The following is a 16,266-nucleotide window of genomic DNA, read 5'->3' on the forward strand; positions in this document are numbered from 1 at the left end:
GAGCTCAAAATGGATTCTCACCATCCGTGTCAGCACTTCACTCGTCATCGTGGCAGCCGCACCATTCAGGTGACTTCTAACCGCTGTACTGGAAGCTCATATTCAAGGCACAAGTGCGATATCTGTAACTGCAGTCTCTAAAATGAGCGTACTATCAGCGTTTGTGTGAAACCAGATTTTGCATTTGTTCTTCGTGTGGAGTGTATTGATATTTTTTTGTGCCTGGAGCAGAGGTAAGGACGTTAATTAACCCTGAAGACTATTTCGGTATACTGTCTCGATGGAGTCTGGAAAAAAAGGGCAGTGCTGACTTTATTTTCTCTTCATGGTTACGCTTCTGCATTTCTCTCAACTGTCCCTCTTAATCTCTCTTAAAACTGATTTAGTTCCCGTGATACATGCCAATGTGACGATAAGCGGCACAAAAACTTAATGGTATGTGGACAACAGTGATAGGGAAAGTTTAACAAGGCATATCTTTGTCAGCCTTCCGTCTTCAAAATCGGGAACGTTCCCTTCTATACCTATCAACCTCTTAGCATAAGAAATAGAAATGCTAATTCCTAATGAATTATCCGGAGTTTTCAAAAATCACGCCATGGTACGAAATTTCTTTCCTGGGACAGGTGTCTTCCAGGATGGCATAGAGCTTGGAAACGGTTTGACAAATATGGCAATTATGACTTTCTCAGTCACCTGATCCCAAACTGAGCACTTATGGAGAAACAGTTTCCCATCTAGAACCATCCATTAATGAGATGACGGACTTTCTCATCGAAGAACAGCGCCATATTCTTCAGGCAAGGCGTCCTGGTGGCACATTATTATTATTATTTCACCAGTAATGGTGCACTGCAGAATACACTTGACTTATAGTTTTCATCCTCTTTCTCTGTACGTTTATCATTCGTTTGCTCAGAGGTTGATGTGCTGTTGCTTCCTGAGCAGCTCTTCTTTGCTCCACCCTAGCGGCCCGTTGTTTCTCTTCTTTCGTCTGCATCTTTTCGCGTTAAGTCAGTGCTTGTGTTGCAATTACTTAGTACGTTTTCCTTAATTTTTCACTTAAGTTGGCACTTGAGGCAGACTGAAGACTTAAGAATGATTTAAGATATGAAGAGGTAGAGGAAGTGATGGCAAAGGTGGTAGGGATGAGAATGGCGCCCATACACATGGACCGCACAGCTGCCCGCTGCCAAGAGTTGATTCTACAATAAAGTACAATAGAAATAAAAAGAGGAATAACCTTGGAGGTCAATCATCCCCCCGAAAGCGGTTAGTAGACGTCGCGTAGTATTTGTGTACCAAATTTCAGGTGAATAGTTCAAACGGTTTGCGAGCTACAGGTGATTTAAAATCCTGGACAGACAAACTGACAGCCACGGGTAGCGTATTATATGTATAAGAAGATAGTTAGCTGGTAACTTATCCAAAGTGACTTACAAAGATCAATAGTTGTTAAACTGGTCGAGAGAGAGAGAGAAATGAGTGTAACAGCCGTATCTTGTTTTACCACCATCAGAGTAGAGGTGGTTGAAGTGACCTGTTCTGGGCGATAGGAAAGTGTAACAAGGCATATCTTTGTCAGCCTTCCGTCTTCAGAATCTGGAACGTTTTCTTCTATACCTATCAACCTCTTAGCATCAGAAATCTGGACAAGGCCTAAAATAACGGGGGATAAAGGCCCAAAATGGGGATGTAAATATAAATCTGCTCTTATAAACTTAGAAAGCTGCCAGGACTTTTCCTTTTACTTTTATAATACACGGCAGCACCACACATGACTGGGCTGTATTTTTTTGTAAATAAATGAATATGTAAAGAATTGTTTCTCTTTTGCTTGCATGGCCCGGGGTGAGGTTGACATGCCAACAGAGTCAAGTTAGGCATTTTTCAGAATTTTTGACACACCGAGTCCAAAAGGTTCGCCATCACTGGGTTAAACCATTAGGAGTTAGAATGCTTGGTCAATATTAGGGATATTTGATTATACATTCAGAGTTCACTGTGCGATAAAACAGAAATGTCAAGGCTACCTTGGCGGAGGAGGAGACAGAAGACAAACTGGCAGGGACGGCTGTAACTCACAGTCCATCGCTACAGCCGATTTAACTGATCTGGCTAGACGGGTGTCCCCTTACTACCTCAGTATGCCACAAGCATCCCCCCAAAAGCCCTGTGCTTGGACTAAGAGGATGCACACTGTTGTGGTGTGAAATTTTGCATAAAAGTTGATAAATATTTTGTATGTCTTTATTCGTAACTTAGACAAAGCAAATGTAATATTAGTGTTACATTATTGATAATAACAGCAATGGTTTGATGGGTTAAGAACCCCTTCCCGCCTTTTAGGAATAAGTCTCTTTGTAATTTTTATGAAAGGGTTGGGGTGAAGTGCCTCAAACCAGTTTGGCCAGTGGACTCTCTCAGTCAACCCCCACAAGACAGCCAGACAGCCTAACTGGCAAGCATCACGGGGGCAGGTGTGAAGGTGTTCTCTGCCCCACTGGTTTGAAGTATGTCTTGTATCAAGAGCCTTTAAGTACCACAACGCCCTATTGGCTGTAGGGGTTGGACAGAAAATCTATAAATTTGCTTACTTTACTTCCCCCCCCCCACTCTCTCTCTTACCAAACTGATGAATGACCATCTCACACCATGAACTGAAAAGGACAACACAATGAAGAGCACAGCTCGGCAGCCATATTGAGACAGGCATGCGGCCTGTTCTGAAGAAAGCTGAGCACCAATGATGCCTTAACTAGAGACATTTTAAATAACTAACTAACAAATCGGTGTGCCGCCTGAACCTACACATCAGAATTTATCAGGTTGTATGGTTGCCAATATTCAAATGTACTTTGCATATTGTTATGATTTATGAATATTATCAATAATCCATTATTTAAAGTGTAACGTAACTCCTGCTTGTCTTTTACTACACCTAATTGCCTGAGGTTATAGATGAAGAAGGGAAGGTGGGGTGAAGTTATATACGACAATACCTTATAAACAGTGGTAAGTCTGGGAGATTTGAGGCATTCTGACAAAGGCTACATATTAATAATACAAAAGGGGAAAGCAGAGTAAAATATTAGTCTACCAAGACAAAGCACATATGTTGAGTAGGAGCAAGAGAACATCTAAAGAAGCAAAACCGTAAGGAGTGAAGCTCATTCTTCCACAGTCTATTTGTTGCAAACCTTTCCAGTCTGCCATTTGGGAGGTGGGAATTTCCCCTACAGCATTAAGTTGTATTTATTTATTTATTATCCGTTTTTTAACATATACATATTCCATTCGTGATTTTTTCTGGGGGGGTCCAGTGTTTATCCAATGTCTGGATGGAGAGCCAGTCCACTATAGGACACACTCACTTAAACAAGGCCATTAAAGTTAAAAAGTGAGCAGGAGGTGGGAGCTGAAAAAGCAAGCTTGGGGGATTTAAATTCCAGCAGCTCAGGGCCTGCCGTCACATTGATTACGACTGCCCTAAATGAATTTATAATGAGGTTTATGCTTTTTTTCCCACACTAATCTGTAAATGACATGCAGAACACTCTTTCAGTTTGAATGAGTCAGAGAGTGTGTGCCCTGCAAGGACCCCATTACAATGCTGTTGGAATAGACTCTAGTCCTACAACACTTAAGCGGACCAAGAGGGTTCAATGCTCAATACGTAAAAGCATATGAGGAAAAAAGTACAAACCATGAAAGTCACCAGATAGCATAAGATGGAGTAGTTGTTTAAAACAAACAATTTGAAGGCTTACCCGAGTCAGAAATTCCATGTGCATCTGTTAAACATGACAAATGGTAAGTTCTAGTTTCCCGCCCCCACAGTATCTGCACATTTAATTAATGCAGCAAAATCTGTGAAAAGCTCAAGCAACACATTTTAAGAGATGTCTGGAGACGGCTTCCTAGATGTACTGTAAACTGAACTGCTTATATCTACTGCAATGGACTCCTGAGCACCCAGTCCAACATATATTTTTTAGGGTTATATAATAAACATACTCAGTCTGAAGTAGGTATGCCTGTTATGTCGGTCTGCTTAGGATTCCAAGGATTAATAAAATAACAGTGGGAGGTTGAGCTTTTAGTTACAGGACCCCTAAGCTGCGGACTGGTCTGTCTGCTACTATAAGAGATGCACCTTCAGTCTCAGCTTTCAAATCCCGGCTGAAGACTCACTACTTCAGTTTAGCACACCCTGACTAGAGCTGCTCATTACTGGTGCAGACTGTATCTCTGTTGTTGGTCATTAGCACTAATATCACAGTTCTAATTTGTTGCTAACCCTCACCTATTCCGCTTCTCTTCTCGGTACTCAAAATGTGGCACTTGGTGCCACTGCCCCCCTGCCAAGTTGTTTTGCCTGCCTAAGGTAAAGTCATCCCTGATGGAGGATCGCAGGAATCGTGGCTTATAGGGGTCCTTTCATCGGATTGGCTGGCCCAGCGCTGACTCAGCTGTGGAATGGCCAATTGGGGGAGGCAACTTGATGACTGAGGTCTCCAGGACTCTGAACAAATTCAAATCATATTATGTGATATCATCTACTGTTAAATTCTGCTCCGTAATTGTAAAATCTTTATTTTTATACTGTATTGAGGATTTGTTCTGTTCAGTTAAGTGTATCGTATTGTAGTGACCCCCTTTTTGACACCCACTGCATGTCCAACCTGCCCGGAAAGGGGTCTCCTTTTGAACTGCCTTTCCCAAGGTTTCTTTCCACTTTTTTCCCTACAAGGGTTTTTTTGGAGTTTTTCCTTGTCTTCTTAAAAAGTCAAGGCTTTTGTACAGCGGCCTTGTGTCAAGAAGGGCAGCAAAGAAGCCCCATCATGGACAGACTGAAATTCAAAGTTCTTTTTCCAGATGAATCCTCCTTTTGACTCTTTGGACCATCCAGAGAAGGAAAAGGTGAAAGCTACCGTGAGTCCTGTGTCACTGTGCCAATATTGAAGCATCCTGAGACAATCCACATGTGTAGAGTTGCTTCTTACCCAAGGTAATGGGCCTACTCATAATTCTGCCCAAGAACACTGCCATAAATAAAAAAATGGCATCAAAATGTCCTCCGGGCGCAACTTTTCCCTACAATCCAGGCGTAATTTGGTGATGATGATCTGTGTATTTTCCAGCTTGATGGGGCGCCATGTCATAAGACAAAAGTGACATTGAAGTGGCTCGGAGATCAGAACACTGAAAGCTTGGACCTGTGGTCAGGAATCTCCCCAGATCTTAATCCCATTGAGAACCTGTGGTCAGGAAGTGGGTGGACAAGCAGAAGCCCACCACTTGTGATCAACTCCAAGCGCTAAAAAGGCAGGAATGGATCAGCATCAGTCAGGATTTGGTCCAAAAGCCGATATCCAGCATGGCAGAGCAAAGTGTAGAAGTTATGAAGAAGAAGGGCCAATACTGTCATATTGACTCTTTACATAAATTCAATATATTTGCCAATAAAAGCCTTTGAAATGTATGAATTTTTTTATAATTGTTCTTCAGTACACTATAGTAACATGTAAAAAATAATCTGAAAATGCTGAAGCAGCAAAATTTGAAAAACACATTTGTGTCACTGCCCAAACTTTTGGCCACTACAGTATATAGGCAACCATAATTATTTTAAGACTATGGTAACCAAGAGATGAGAGACTGAAATCATAGGTAGGAATGTGCGTTGATCAAAACCAGAAAAGTCGAAAATGGAACAAGAGCAAACTTGAGAGACAGGAATCAAAGCCAGGATCCAAACCAATGAAGGACCCTCATGTTTGGCCTGTTTGAATTTAAAGCAAACCACCACCAGGAAAGAATGCTGCAAAGTATCTTCACTGAGGAATACCAAACCTGCTGCATGTTGGCGTATTTATAGTAGAAGCGTTGGTAATGTCACTCAGTGTCAATTTCGTGGCAACACAAATGGGAACAGGACGATGGCCAATGTGGTCTCAAGTAAATACACAAATACGAAGATGAATAAAAAGAAAACAAAACTAAAAAAATTCAAGAATGCTCTCCCCTCGACTTTCTCGTATACTCAGATATGGGGATGGATATTTGAGGAGGAAACTGCAAGACAATGATTATATTTTTAAATTATGTGCATTAAAGAACCATCAACAACAAATCAAGTCAAATTAATAATATATGGAACAATTATTATAAAAGTAAAGTTGAATAAATCAGACTCTGCAGCTGCATGAATAGAAAAGTACCACTTCTGGTTAACGGAAATAGCCCAAAAGTTGATAGAAATCTACGTTTTGTACCTCATACTTGTATGCAAAATTTGGTTGACCGAAGTGAATGCGTACTCAAGTTATCGTGTTTACACACACACACACACACACACACACATATATAATTCCAAAAATAGTATTTTCGGACTCAGGGAGGTCTAAAACGTTAAAATTCATCAAAATCTTGACATGGAATTTTTGGACAATTACAATACTTTATGTATAATTTATATATTAAATCCTTATATATGAAAAGCCCCAAATAAGACAAAAAATATGCATATAAAAGTGGTTTAATACCACAGCTTGATCCTTTTCTTTATTTAATGTCTAAACGCTGCCACTGGGATACTGGGTTTACCGACATGACCTAACATTCTATGGTGATGTGCAGTTCTATGTGAAAAAGCACACCTGGCTGTGTGTTAAATTGGGACAAAATCAATACCTGCCTCTTGGCTTCATGAATGTCTGCTAGCGTGTTACAGCTAAACTGTGTTCAATAAAAGCCCAAAGCCCAAAAGCTGTGTTTTTGTAATCGTGTTGGGGTTTGGGCAGGCTGATGCCCGGGTGCCCATCACACTGTATAAAAACACAGCACTTCCTAGACTGTAAAGAATATTTTATTTGAAAATGAGGCATTAGATATAACTTTTTTTAATAGAAATACAGGTATGAACACAGAATGAAAACGAAATATTAGATGAAGATAAAGGCGCCATTCCCGAATGCTTTCGCCACATCATTTTTCTTCAATCCGGAATCAACGTTTTCCAGGACTGTTCATTTTTCTTTCAGTATAAACGGATGCCATTTCTCACTTTTTTTGTTCATCTCAAACAAAACTTTGAAAAGCGTTATGAAACTCAAACAGTACAGTATCCACACATGACACAACTACCCATGCGGATGCTCGGTGGAGCGCTGACTCAAACTTCGGCTATATCTGTATGAGGTCTCACCTACATTCGCCCCAAGCCTCGATCAGACCGCCTGAGACCGGAAATTTCACAAGAGACTGTCTTTCTTTGAGACGGCCTGCTGCAGGGTTCCTGAGACTCTGCATAGAAAGTGTAGGCAGGGCATTAAGTATTTTTTCATAATATTATTATCTTTGGTGGTCATTTTTAAATGTTTGTTATACTGAACTTTGCACTTTGTTAAGACAAAACTTGTTTAGCATGATGTTGTATAAACGTTTGTCCAGACCCACAAAAAGTATCTGTTATTCTTAAAATTTCATGACTTCGGTATTTGCTATTAACGGTATTTGACCCTCTATTTGTAGTTGGAGGTGTACAGAGTGAAAAGAAATGGTCTAGTGCTGCTCACGAAGTCTTTGAGTCTTACAAACTGAGGTCTGCCTGACAGATAGTCCATCATCAAGACACCACAGGCTCATCCACCTGCTTATCCGTGTTTACCCCTTAACAGGGATGACTGGATGGTACTAAAGCCACTGGAGAAATCAAATGGTCTCAAACCACCATCTGCACTCCAACCAATCTTCTGTTTAGTTGTTATTGAGGCCTGTTAGTTAAGTCTCTGGCTTCTTAGTCTTCTCGTTCTGCTACACCAGTCACTTGTAAAACTGAGTGTCTTTTTGTAGAAATCACCATTCAAATGTTCTGTTGGTCACAGCATATCAATATTTCTCAGACCTTCACTTTTTTCTTTTCAGGTATTTCATTGAGACATATTGTATAAAAGAAGTACAGCAGTAAATAGGATATACCATCTGCACTTCAGAAACGGTCATCCACCTGAGGCTAAGCATGTTCAGGACCAATCAAGCTCAATCCTGTAGGGTACAGCGGCCACTGCCCTACCTGGATGGTTCCAGAGCCATGGACTGCAGCACTTATGCCTCACCAGGAAGAGCTGCTGGAACAGGAACCAGGTACACCTGGAGTGCTTCTTGGTGCCCATGCTGGAACAGGCCAGGAAGTGCTGCAGGAAGGCCATCAGGGAGCACCTGGAGCACATCCGAGTGCAGTATAAAAGGAGCCGGAGTCGGGAGGTGGTGGACAGAGCTTGTGTGTGGAGGAGTGAAGGCGGCAGAAGAATAAGAAGAGTTGAGGAGAAAGAAAGACGGGACTGAACCTAATTGGGGGTGATTTGTCACTGTGCTGTGCGTAGGAGAAAAGAAAACTAAAGAGTGTGTGTTCTGGACATTGTGGGTCTGTGTCTCTGTGTGTAGCTGGGCTGATCTTTCCACACCCAATAGGAATACTAGCTTTATTAACTCAATTATTGTAAATAATATAATAAATACCGTATATACTTGTGTATAAGTTGGGTCTTGCAACCCGAAAAATCAATCATAAAATCAGACCCTGACTTATACGCCTGCTCAAAAATATGATACTTACATTTTTTTTTTTCCATCTTCTTGCCTCCTCCAATCAGTTTCTCAGACGCATTGAATTTTGTTGCAGCAGCGCAGTTACCAATTTGTTTTGCTACTTCAAAGATGTTTAATTTAAAACCAGCTTCATATTTTCTTCTGATCGAACGCTCCATCGTAGATAAGGGATGCTCTTACGATAAAGGAGTATGAGGGTGTGAGAAAACACAAACACTGCTGCCCTTTCCCCGTAGGTCCATGCGAGAACCTCAGAGATGTTAATACCAAGAAATTTAAAATAAAGTACCCTTAATATTTAATCCAGTCGCAAAGTACTTGAGATGCATGCTTTTTTAAAGATGGAAGTGTATCGTTGTAGATTTTATAGAGCAAAGTTTCCTTTCATTGACCCTGTTGGCTCAGTGTGTGGCCCTCCGCAAATCTCTGAACCTATGTGTCAAACTGGGGGTCACGATTGCAGCCCTTGCGAGGTTACCCCTTTTTAATAAGATTTCCAATTGACTCACTTAGTCTTTAAAAGAGATATACCGTATATACTCACGTATAAGTCGGGTCTTGAAACCTAAAAAATCAACCATAAAATCAGATCCCGACTTATACACCTGTTCAAATACGCAACACTTCATTTTTTTTTGACATCTTCTTGCCTCCTCCAATCTCAGTTTCTCAGACGCATCGAATTTTGTTGTAGCAGCGCAGTTACCAATTTCTTTCTCCACTTCAAAGACTTAATTTAAAACAGCTTCATATTTCCTTCTGATCGAACGCTCCATCGTAGATAAGGGATGCTATTACGATAAAGGTGTATGCGGGTGTGAGATACAAAAATACAGAAATCAGTGCAAACGTCGCTTCAGAATAGTTTGGGTATTACCGTGTGGTCACGTAGGCACAATACATAGAAGAAAAAGGCTGTGTGCTCCGTGGTTATTCTCTCAGTGGGCATTAGCATATCATAATCTCTTGGACCAATAGCGTGAGTTTTCCGCATTGGACTTATACGACCGACATTATAAAACACGGGAAATTATATGATAAAATCAAGTCTCGACTTATCTGCGGGAGAACTTAAACGCAACTATATACGGTACATACATACATACAAGAATAAACTGTGTTTTGTATACTCACAACTGTAAAGCTACTTTTGCCCACCCCTGTGTATGGTTGACACGGCAACAAAAGGCCTTGACTTGACCCTGGCCTTGCTGACATCCCAAGAACCCTGATATTCATGTCTTGTGGATTATCCATTAACTTTAGTGGCGCCCATTCTGCGGAACTCACTTTCCATCCATCTACAGTATGTGTGAAAATGGTTAAGCTGGACACAGTGGAATGGCTGGAGAAGAGTGTCAGGAGTGATTTGTGACAGACGGGTATCAGCAAGAGTGAAAGGGAAGGTCTACAGGATGGTAGTGAGACCAGCTATGTTATATGGGCTGGAGACGGTGGCACAGGAGACAAAGCTGGAGGTGGCAGAGTTAAAGATGCTAAGATTTCCATTGGGTGTGATGAGGATGACCAGGAGTAGAAATGAGGACATTAGAGGGTCAGCTCAGGTGGGGCGGTTGGGAGATAAAGTCAGAGAGGTGAGATTGTGTTGGACATGGTTTGGACATGTGTAGAGGAGAGATGCTGGGAATATTGGGAGAAGGGTGTTAAGGATAGAGCTGCCAGGGAAGAGGAGAAGAGGAAGGCCTAAGAGAAGGTTTATGGATGTGGTGAGAGAGGACATGCAAGTGATGGGTGTGATAGAACAAGATGACGAGGACAGAATGATTTGGAAGAAGATGATCCGCTGTGGCGACCCCTAACAGGAGCAGCCAAAAGAAGAAGAAGAATAAAAAAATGACAGCCTGCACTTTTTAATAATCTTCAAACCATTTTCTGCAAGTAATCCTTACTACCCAATGCATATTCCATCCATCCATTATCCAACCCGCTATATCCTAACTATAGGGTCACGGGAGTCTGCTGGTGCCAATCACAGCCAAGGCAGGGCGCCAGCCCACCGCAGCCAATGCATATTTGTTTTGGTTATTTGCCCGTTTATGTGATTGATGAATTTATTTTATAACACTGTTTAAGGGCAAGAACCTTACAAGCTGCTACTCGGGGTCCTTGCACCTTGCGTCCTGTTGCTCTCCGTGAAATGTTACAGACACTGCCTCATTGACACGTGGTGGTAACTTTGAATGATTTGTACACTACAGTTTTATACAGGCTTTGTTATTTTACAGGTATAGCAAGCAAGCAGTAGTTGGGTCAAAAGAAGTTAGTTATTCTATATAAGGAGGTAAAGTAGTAAAAACCACAGATCATGGCAGCGCAGTGTGGCGACGTGTTGTGTGGTCATCAGCATATGCAAATTAAGAATTTCATTGTACTCTGCATATGGGAAAATATCCGATTCCATGACCTTCTCTCTCTCCCCCTGGGTCTATCTATAAGACTCCATGAAGTTCTGTCCCCTTTCTATCCCACTCTCCAGGTCCGCTGTGCCCCCATTTCATTCTTTTACAGCCGACTCTTCTGCGCCTACTGTACTAATGCGGACTCTGCTGTGCTCTCCATCAATTCTTACTGCCAGTCAACGCCCACGTATGTTCAGCGCATTATGTTTCTTTCTGATTTCATGTCAGAACATCAGCAGGCTGCACTCCTTATATATGAAATTACTGATGTGGGTTGAATACTTTTTCATGATGTCAGCTTTCTGATGTTCTGAAAGCTCTTGCTATGCAAGTCTCGGCAAATGAATATTCCCCCTGATGGCGAAGTCACCCCAAGTCTGTCTATGAACCCCACACACGTCCCTCTTTTGCATTTTTGGCATCTTATTCCATAATAAAAACGTAATTTCAAACCTGTCTTAAACTTGTAACGGGGGACACAAGGCTGGAAAAATTGTGGGACCGAGTGCCAGTCTAATTGGTGATGGCTTATTCCTACCTTTAATTCTGCCTGTACAATCTCAGCGTCGACGGGCAGCTCTGGCCATTCAGTCCTTTGTTTTATAATCTGCACTGACATCACATTTGCAGGCACCATCTTGTGTCTCTATATTACCCTCTCATACAAGTTATATTTTATCGTACTCCATAGCTTCATAAATTCATGTGGTGAGAGTTCAGTGAAATTCTTACTTGCAAGTGCTGATCAACTTGTAACACGTCGCCACTGCCCGCTGCCAAAATCGCCGAGTATGCCAACCTTACCTTGAAACTTCTGTCATTCTTACTGTAAGACTTTGGTCTTCCTAACCTCAAATACTTTAAAATGTTATTCCTGTTTGCTTTATATAACCCCTTGGCACCATGCTGTGATGAAATGCAGTCAATCTCACACCCACCTAATCCAATTCCTACCTCGTCACTACTAAGAGCAAGGCAGAATGCAATCCAGGAAAGAGCGCCATTTCACTGTAAGGCCCACCTATGGACACGTTCACTTTCACACACACACACACACACACACATAAAGGACAGGACAGGGCAACATGCAAACTCCACACAGATAACAGCTGGGTGTTGGACTCAGACACTAACTGCTATGCCACCATCTCACTCTGGTTGTGAAAGGCATTAAATACATATACAATGAAGACTGACTGAGGAAGGAAGATTCTTACAGTGTCGTCACCTTAGATGTGGCACTCTTGTTTGTTACACATATGGTCCTCCAATTTGGCCATCTGACACGTCTTCTCTCCTTTCTTCCTCTTAAGAAAAAAGTTCAGCCCTTGGCCTGATTTATATAAGTAACTGGCAGAATCAGATGACATCATCTTCTAACCCACTTAGAGTTATGTCCATAAATATTTGGATAGAGACAACTTTTTTCTCATTTTGGTTCTGTACATTACCACAATGAATTTTAAATGAAGCAACTCAGATGCAGTTGAAGTGCAGACTTTCAGCTTTAATTCAGTGAGTTGAACAAAACGATTGCATAAAAATGTGAGGCAACTAAAGCATTTTTTGAACACAATCCCTTCATTTCAGGGGCTCAAATGTAATTGGACAAATTCAATAACTGGAAACAAAATATTCATTTCTAATACTTGGTTGAAAACCCTTTGCTGGCAATGCCAGCCTGAAGTCTTGAACTCATGGACATCACCAGATGCTGGGTTTCCTCCTTTTTAATGCTCTGTCAGGCCTTTACTTTCAGTTGTTGTTTGTTTGTGGGCCTTTCTGTCTGAAGTTTAGTCTTCAACAAGTGAAATGCCTGCTCAGTGGGGTTAAGATCAGGTGACTGACTTGGCCATTCGAGAATTTTCCACTTCTTTGCTTTAATAAACTCCTGGGTTGCTTTGGCTGTATGTTTTGGGTCATTGTCCATCTGTATCATGAAACGCCCACCGCCCAATCAATTTGACTGCATTTAGCTGGATTTGAGCAGACAGTATGTCTCTGAACACCTCAGAATTCATTCGGCTGCTTCTGTCCTGTGTCATATCATCAATAAACACTAGTGTCCCAGTGCCACTGGCAGCCATCACACTGCCTGACTCCACCATGTTTACAGATGATGTGCTATGCTTTGGATGATGAGCTGTTCCACGCCTTCTCCATACTTTTTTCTTGCCGTCATTCTGGTAGAGGTTGATCTTGGTTTCATCTGTCCAAAGAATGTTTTTCCAGAACTGTGCTGGCTTTTTTAGCTTTTCTTCAGCAAAGTCCAATCTAGCCTTTCTATTCTTGAGGCTTATGAGTGGCTTGCACCTTGCAGTGCACCCTCTGTATTTACTTTCATGCACTCTTCTCTTTATGATAGACTTGGATATCGATACGCTGACCCCCTGGAGAGTGTTGTTCACTTGGTTGGCTGTCGTGAAGGGGTTTCTCTTCATCATGGAAATGATTCTGTGATAATCCACCACTGTTGTCTTTCCCGTGGACGTCAAGGTCTTTTTGCGTTGCGGAGTTCACCAGTGCTTGCTTTTGTTAATTTTACTGGATACTAACCAGCTTCACACGTAGACCTGATCCGGAACAATAAACCATTTCTGAGGTACAATCATGTAGCACATTGGTGCAGTTTATAAGACTGCTGGTTCACAAATCCAGGCTCCTGGGGGACAAATCCTGCACCAGGCAGTTGTCCATGTGTAGTCTGCACATTCTCTTTGGTGTTCCTTCCACATCCACAAAGATAAGTCCTGGTTAAGTTAGGACCCAGTGTGACACGTGTGCGAGTGGGCCCTGCACTGGACTGATGTTCTGTCCAGGGACGTTTCCAGCCTTATACCCAGTGCTACCAGGGGTAGGTCCACGTGACCCCTAAATACATTAAATGGGTTCATGACTGGGGATCACATGCCGGGTTCTCTCTGCATGAAGTTTGCATGTTGTCTCTGTGTCTGTGTGGGTCTCCTTCCACAGCCAAAAGCATGTAGACTAGGTGAATTAGCAATGCTAAACTGGTGTGTGTGTTCAACCTGTGATGGACTGCTGGCCAGTCATAGTTTGTCCTGCCTTGTGGCCTATGATTGCTGGGATACACTCCAGCTGCTCTGTAGTTCTGTCCTGGATGAGTGGGTTAGGAAAATGGACGTCTGTTCTAGATTTGAAATTATTTTTTACTTATATGTCACCTGCTCTGCATGCCATATTCGTTGTAATTGGACTAGTAGACGTACACTTAATAAAGGAAATGCACATCAAACACCAACATGATTGCTGGCACCAGATAGGCTGGTTTGAGTATTTCTATAACTGCTAATCTCCTGGAATTTGCACACACAACAGTCTTTAGAGTTTACTCAGAAGGGTGCGAAAAACTAAAAACACTACGTGAGAGGCAAGTTGTGTGGATGGAAACCCCTTGATGATGAGAGAGGTCAGGCAAGGATGGCCAGGGTGGTTGAAGCTGACACAAAGGCCACGGTAACTCAGATAAACACTCTGTACCACTGTGGTGAGCAGAAAAGCATCTCACAATGCACAGCATGTGGGGACTTAAGGTGTTAAGGGTTACAACAGCACAGGGTTACAACATGTCTGGGTCCACTCCTGTCTGCGAAAAACAGAAAGATGAGGGTGAGGTGGGCACAGGCTTACCAACACTGGACAGTTGATGACTAGCAAAAATGTAGTCTGGTCTGAAGTATCTCGATTTCTGCTGAGGTACACAGGTGGTGGGGTCTGAATTTGGCCCCAACAGCATGAACCTTTGCATCCAACCTGCCTTGTGTCAACAGTCCCAGGATGGTGGTGGTGGAGGTGATGGTGTGGGGAATGTGTTTTTGGCATACTTCGGGCCTGTTAATACCAATCAACCATGCAATAGCCTATTTGAGTATTGTTGCTGACCAAGCGCAGCCCTTCATGGCCACAATTGACCTATCTTCTAATGGCTACTTCCAGCATGACAATACACCATGTCACGAAGCAGACTGGCTTCACGAACATGACAATGAGCTCAGGATTCCTGCGCGGCCATCCCAGTCACCGGATCTCGATCCAAAAGAATACCTTTGGGATGTGGTAGAAGAGGAGATGCACAGCATGAACGTGCAGATGACAAAATCTCACGCACAATCCTGTCAATGTGGACCAGAACGTCAAAAGAATATCTAGCGGAACCCACATCAGCTAGAAGAGAGGCCATTTTGAGAGCAAAATGAGGCCCTACCCAGTATAAGTAAAGTGTTTGCACAGTGTGTGTATACATTTAATATATATACATTCACCTTACCAGCCATTTAATTTTATAAATCTGTCATCCAGATCAGGGTCACGGACAATCAGTACTCATCCAAGTTGGAATTTGCCCAGGATAGGACGGCACCTGGCATGGAGCACGCACACCCATAAACCTAAACTCAGCCACACTAAAGCCAGTTTGTAGTCGCCATTATTTGCCAAACATTGCCTGCAATAAGAACGGGATAATATTACACAGACAGTGTCCAGTCTGGGATTCAATCCCAGCACCCAAGATAAAATACATACTTAACAAATAATCCTAAAAGGAATATATATATATTCCTATATATATATAGGTTTCATAATCCATTATAATGATAATAATAAAAACATGAAATACCCGTGCGCAGGTCTGCCTTCTTTTCTCTTTAAAATATCCGCAAAGTTTAAGGTCAGCGCGAAGGTGGGCAATGCCAATAAATTCTTGGAACCCTGGCGGTTATTGGTTGTTGCCATAACGACTGGGTTACGCCCCCTCTCGTCGCAAACGCCCATTTCTGTTTATGTCAGCTTGTTGGGGAATATAAAAAAAAAAAGTCTGTTGACAGGTTCTGGAGAAAACGTCAAACAATAATTAAGCGCGATGATTTGTTTTACTTCTGGAGCGTAAAACTTCTGCATGGAGAAAGCTTAATTCGTATAACCTACGCGATTGTAATTCTTAAAAGGTGAAAACACAAATGCTCATTTCCATGTGACAGTTCGTTTTTTCAGAAATGAAAAAAGGAAAGGGTTTACGTCAACGCTGATTATGAAATAATCTGAGGTAAAACTAGTTCTAATGCTAACACAATTGAAACGACAGCGCTCCTTTCCATTTTTTAGCCTGGGAATTTTCTTATTTTGCTTTTTGCAGGTGCTAAATAAATAAAACGCTTTGTATGTTAAATGAACCAGTTAACGATTTTTACCAAGAAGTCGCATCATCAACAAA

General features: G+C 42.0%; 1 protein-coding gene across 4 annotated transcripts in view; it reads right to left on the reverse strand.

Annotated features, from left to right (window-relative positions):
* Positions 1-16,266, reverse strand: part of isoc2 (isochorismatase domain containing 2) — a 28,025-nt gene that overhangs the window by 11,436 nt on the left and 323 nt on the right. For 2 of the 4 annotated variants that reach the window (XM_039741428.1, XM_039741431.1), the window contains exon 1: positions 15,673-15,771. The exons of 1 other annotated variant lie outside the window; for it this stretch is intronic. The gene's annotated coding sequence lies outside the window, so the exon portion shown is untranslated. Of the gene's footprint in view, positions 1-15,321; positions 15,499-15,672; positions 15,772-16,266 lie in introns of those variants that run through there. One more of the 4 variants, XM_039741430.1, reaches the window with a different exon arrangement.

This window comes from Polypterus senegalus, chromosome 18 (assembly GCF_016835505.1).
Source record: "Polypterus senegalus isolate Bchr_013 chromosome 18, ASM1683550v1, whole genome shotgun sequence".
Classification (NCBI taxonomy): Eukaryota; Metazoa; Chordata; class Cladistia; order Polypteriformes; family Polypteridae; genus Polypterus; species Polypterus senegalus.